At 37.0% G+C, this 6,137-nt stretch overlaps 1 long non-coding RNA gene across 1 annotated transcript; it reads left to right on the top strand.

Moving 5' to 3' along the window:
* LOC128205474 (uncharacterized) lies at positions 1-4,648 on the top strand. The gene is made up of 3 exons (XR_008256252.1): positions 1-135; positions 3,581-3,661; positions 4,225-4,648. It is a non-coding gene; the product is annotated as an uncharacterized LOC128205474 (long non-coding RNA).
* Positions 4,649-6,137: the final 1,489 nt, after the last annotated feature.

Below are 6,137 nucleotides of genomic sequence, written 5' to 3'. Positions count from 1 at the left end.
AGTTGTATCTTTAAACTGTCGGGATTAAGATTTTGGGTTGTGCCTCTTTATTTGGAATTAGTTTCCGCTGTATAGTTTTGACTAAGTAAATATTATGTATATGGACTTCCATAGCACCTCTTCACTTGGGCTTCGGTAAGTGCATCTTTATAACTATTTATTTGCAGCGTTAACTATAGAAAACCTAGTTAATTTTAACTTTATTTCCAACACAAATTAATAAATCGTTTATGTTTTAAAAACGGCGTATTAGCATTTCAAGTACAGTTATCAAAACATTGATATAAGAATTTTGAAATAAATGTCTTATAATTGATCATTTAAATCTCAATGCATCCATCTATTTGAAACCTAAACATATTAAAGTAAGAATCTCATTATATGTGTAATATCATTTAACTGAAAAAAAAAGATATTTCTGATAATGTTCAATAAAAACTTCGCCTGTATTCATGAACGTGCTGACTCCGAGCCAAAAGATATCAGTCATATTAAAAAATATGCTGATTATTTGCTCATATTCATTAACGTGCTGCGTTCGAGCCCATTTTCTTACCATCATGCTAAAGTGGCGCATATATTCTCTAACCTGCTTAGTCTTAGCCAGTTTTCACAAACGATCTAAGTCTTAGACCTTGTTCACAACCGTGCTAGATTTAGCCCATATTCACTTACTTGCTAAGGCTTAGCCCATGTTCACAAACGTGCTAGATTTAGCCCATACTCACTTACATGCTAAGGCTTAGCCCATGTTCACAAACGTGCTATGTGTTCGCCCAGTTTCAAAAGTGTGTTAAGCCTAAGCCTATGTTCACAAACGGGCGCTAAGTCTGAGCCCATATTCAATAACGCGCTAAGTCTGAGCCCATATTCAATAACGCGCTAAGTCTGAGCCCATACTCATTAACGCGCTAAGTCTGAGCCCATATTCAATAACGCGCTAAGTCTGAGCCCATATTCAAAAACGCGCTAAGTCTGAGCCCATTTTCACTAACGCGCTATGTCTGAGTCCAAATTCAATATCGCGCTAAGTCTGAGCCCATATTCAATAACGCGCTATGTCTGAGCCCATATTCAATAACGCGCTAAGTCTGAGCCCATATTCACTAACGCGTAATGTCTGAGACCATATTCAATAACGCGCTAAGTCTTAGCCCATATTCACTAACGTGCTTAGTCTTAGCCCATATTCACTAACGTGCTAAGTCTGAGCCCATATCCACTTATGCGCTAAGTTTAAGAAGATATTTACTAACGCGCTAAGTCTGACTTATATTCACTAACGCACTCAGTCTTAGCCCATATTCAATAATCTGCTAAGTCTTAGCCTATATTTACTAACGCGCTAAGTCCTAGCCCATATTTACTAACGTGCTAAGTCTTAGCCCATATTAACTAACGTGCTTAGTCTGAGCCTATATTCACTGACGTCCTTAGTCTGAGCCCATATTTACTAACTTGTTAAGTCTGAGCCCAAATTCGCTTCCATGTTGAGTCTGAGTCTATATTCACTGAAGTTCTAAGTCTGAGTCCATATTAACTAACGTGCTTAGTCTGAGGCCATATTCAATAACGGGATGAGTCCGAGCCTTTATTCTCAGACGTTCTTAGTCACTCTATTGACTGACGTAGTTAGTCTGAACCCATATTCACTAACGTAGTTAGTCTGAGCCCATGTCTGAGTTGTATTCATTAACATGCCGAGTCTGAGCCCATATCCACTAGCGCGCTTAGTTTGAGCCTACATACTATATCGTGCTTAGTTTAAGCACATATTCACAAACGTGCTTAGAATAAGCCCATATTCAATAGACTGCTTTGTCTGGATCACATTTATGTACGTGCTTAGTTTGAGCCATATAAACTAATGCGCTAGGTCTGACCCCATACTAACTAACCTGCCTAGTCTAAGCCCATGTCCTATCGACTGTTTCGTCTGAGTCATATTTACTAACATGCTTAGTCTAAGCCCATATTCAATAGACAGCTTTATCTGAGTCATATTCACTAACGTGCTTAGTATAAGCCAATAATCAATAGACATCTTTGTCTGAACCATATTCACTAATGTACCTAGTTCAAGCCATATTCACTAACGTAGTTAGTCTGAGCCCATATTTACTAACGTTGTTAGTCTGAGCCCATATTCACTAACGTACCTAGTTCTAGCCATATTCACTAACGTAGTTAGTCTGAGCCCATATTCACTAACGTAGTTAGTCTAAGCCCATATGCACTAACGTATTTAGTCTGAGTCCATGCCTGAGTCGTATTCATTAACATGCCGAGTCTGAGCCCATATCCACTAGCGCGCTAAGTTTGAGCCTATATATTATATCGTGCTTAGTTTAAGCACATATTCACTAACCTGCTTAGAATAAGCCCATATTCAATAGACTGCCTTGTCTGGATCACATTCATTTACGTGCTTTGTTGGAGCCATATTAACTAATGTGCTAGGTCTGACCCCACACTAACTAACCTGCTTAGTCTTAGCCCATATCCCATCGACTGTTTCGTCTGATTCATATTTACTAACGTGCTTAGTCTAAGCCCATATTCAATAGACAGCTTTATCTGAGTCATATTCACTAACGTGCTTAATCTAAGCCCATAATCAATAGACAACTTTGTCTGAGCCATATTCACTAACGTAACTAGTTTAAGCCATATTCACTAACGCAGTTAGTCTGAGCCAATATTTACTAACGTAGTTAGTCTGAGCCCGTATTCACTAACGTAGTTAGTCTGAGCCCGTATTCACTAACGTAGTTAGTCTGAGCCCATATTCACTAACGTAGTTAGTCTAAGCCCATATTTACCAACGTGCGTAATCTAAGTATATATTTATTTAAGTTCGTAATCTAAGCATATATTTACAAAAGTGCTTGGTCTGAGCTCATCTTCACCAATGTTCTGAGTCTCAGCCCTCAATCGCTATCGTGCTGAGCCGGATCCTATTCACTTACGTACTTGATCTTAGCCCATATTTAAAAATCATCTAATCCCTTTCAACTACTTACCGAGGCCTAACTTTTGACGTATGCCTAATCAGAACATTCTTGACCGTAGTGTAAATGAAGTACCAATGTTCATATGACACAATCAGTTTCAGATTTTACAATTTTATACTCATCGTTAAACAAACAAAATTGAAGTATATTGATTTGATACGTTTAAGATAAGGCATATCTGAAATCGAGTCTCAACCTCAATACTTATTGTGTAAGGAATTATGAACCCTGTATGGTATTTCTACATAAAGCATTATTACTCAGTAAAAAAATAGAAATAAACTAATAAACGTCTAATCTCGATAAATGCTTGATATGGATATTGTTTATTTGTCAATTAGTGTTACAAAAGACATAAATTATTTGTTTAAGGTAACGGATGTTGTCATCAATAACATTGTACTTAAACGGATAAATATCTATAAATGTAATGTTTAATGCAATGCTGATCGAAATTAATATATATGATTCAAAGTTTCCTTCACTGTCTTGTGTGTTTTTAAAAGGATGAAATCTGAACGTTGATAACAGTACGCCAAACTATATCCACATTTTGTGTGTTGCAGATTACTATTTGAGATATCCCTACGACAGAATGATAATTTTGATATTTTGTCTGCTCTGTTTGTCAGGATCAAATATGGCAGGTATGTATATCTTATATTTTTTGTCTAAGTTAATGTTTGATAAAAAATACTTTCTAAGTAAACGTAAGATAAAAATAGGAAGTAAAATATCGTGTTTTCGATTAAGGTTAATACTCCGTGAATTGTTTTCTTAAAAAAAAAGATATCTTTTTCAACAATTTTCAATTTCCGACGCTGCATAATTTATAAGAGATTTTCATTAAGTATTTGATTCATTTCGTTTTTTATTTATCAAATGATATTCGACAGCATTTTTAATATATGTGTAATTGTTTCCTTATTTTTTATAGCGTTTCTCCTCCTGGTTTGTACAAAAATGCTTTTATAAGTAAACTATTGGAAGACATAGTCAGATTATTGTCTTTTAATGAATTTTTGGTACTTTTGTCCATTTGGCTTACAATGTTTTGTCCCTAGGTATTGCCCTTGCCTTATGGTTATCCACAAGCTGTCTTTTTTTTTCGTTTACTGGCATTGTCCCTTTAGTTGTCATTTTCATTGTATTATTAAAAAAACATAGGATACGAAATATACCTTTATGTTAAACTCATTGTGTTTGACAGTTTTTATGGGCGGATTGGACTGCAGTCTGAACTGTGAATGCTGTAAGGGAGGAGTGTCACAATGTACAAATGATGATAGAAGAGGAGACAACTATTGCTTCGAGGGCTGCGTTGATGGAATTTACGGCTTGAAATGTCGAAATTTATGCCAAGGAAAGTGTTCTACGTGTGAACATGTATATGGCATTGAATGTTACAGCTGCAAGGACACATTTTATGATATAAACGGTGAGTGTAGCAAAAGCTGTCCAGTCGGGTGTGAAGGAGGAGTCTGTAATGATGATGGAACATGTAAAACATGTACAGCTCACTTCGAAGGAACAACATGCAGTGAATGTCAGTCAGGATATTATGGGGCAGACTGCAATGTATCATGTTCCGTAGGGTGTGTAAATGGACAGTGTTCAAAAGATGGCACGTGTCTATGTCGCCCAAACTTCGTAACATCACAATGTGATAAGTGTCAAGATGGAAGATACGGTGTAAATTGTGACCAAGTTTGCAGCGTAGGATGTTCCACATCATCTTGTGACAGAAACAATGGTTTTTGTATGTGCCTTCCAAATTTTACCGGCGATAAATGTGAACAATGCATAGTGGGCCTTTCGATGAATCATGTAACTTAAATTGCTCGGATAATTGCAAAGTAGACGAATGCTCACGATATCATGGGAAATGTACACATGGTTGTGTTGATGGATATTCGGGTGATAATTGCACAGCCCCTTGTGCCAATTCATGCGCAACATGTCAACAATATGATAAATCACACTGCGTGTCATGCTACAATGGAAACAGTGGATCAACATGTCAATGTTTACGTAATTGCAATTGTGACTTTGCATCTGACATTTGCTCAACATGTAAACATGGGTATGCCAACCCCGAACACCGGTGTGAATGTCAGTTTAAACATTGTATAGATGACACGTGTAATAAGTGCGTTAACCAAACGTTTTATGTCGAAACAATTCTTGCTGTGATTGTCCAGATACTTGCAAAGATGGTGTTTGCAGGAGTGGGCCAATTTGTACTTCTGGTTGCATTGATGGCTTTTACGGAATCGATTGTTCTCAAAGTTGTTTGTCCCTTAGTGCGGATTGCTTAAGATGTAGTCAGACTGATGGAAGGTGTCTGGAATGTAGAGACGGTTTCTTTGCCCATACAAGTGGAAGCTGCAATAGTTGTAGCAGAAACTGTAAAAATAAGCAGTGCAATTATAAGACAGGCGCATGTACAAATGGTTGCGCAGAGAGGTTTTGGGGAAACAAGTGTGAGAATCATTGTGGTTCAAACTGTGTAACATGTCAGCTAGAATCGGGAATATGTGTGTCGTGTACAGACGCAACTTTCCATGGATTGTTTTGCAACGAGTCATGTAGCACCTCGTGTTTGGAAAGCAAATGTGAACAAATGACTGGAGACTGTTATAATGGCTGCTCTCGAGATTCGTTTGGAAGTATGTGTGATATTAAATGCCCTGCAATTGTCAGCAAGGGGACACAAAACGAGATGTAATATCGTTGGCGATTGTCTTTACGGCTGTATCACCGGCCTTGAAGGCAGGGACTGTACAGGTGCGTGTATAAGCCGTTGTAAAATTTAGTTTTATATTTTTTTACAACGGCTACATTTTTTAATAATTATTAATATATTATTATATTATTAGATATTTTGATGTGATGAGGTTTGCATGTAATGCTCATTATCAAAAAATCAGAAGTTGATGTAGTTTTGCTGGAAACAAAAGGGCAACACCGAAAATATTGATTTTGTTTTTTTCTCGAAACCCTTCTGTACTTCTGAATGTTTTGAAAATAAAAACAAAACACGTGATGGAATTGTATTTCGATTTCAGGTTAGTTTTTTGTATCAATTGGTAGGTAACCTTTTGGCATATATTGACGGAGTTT

The sequence above is a fragment of the Mya arenaria genome, chromosome 10 (assembly GCF_026914265.1).
Source record: "Mya arenaria isolate MELC-2E11 chromosome 10, ASM2691426v1".
Classification (NCBI taxonomy): Eukaryota; Metazoa; Mollusca; class Bivalvia; order Myida; family Myidae; genus Mya; species Mya arenaria.
Note: the sequence above shows the minus strand (reverse complement) of the source record. Positions and strands in the feature narration are given on the sequence as shown.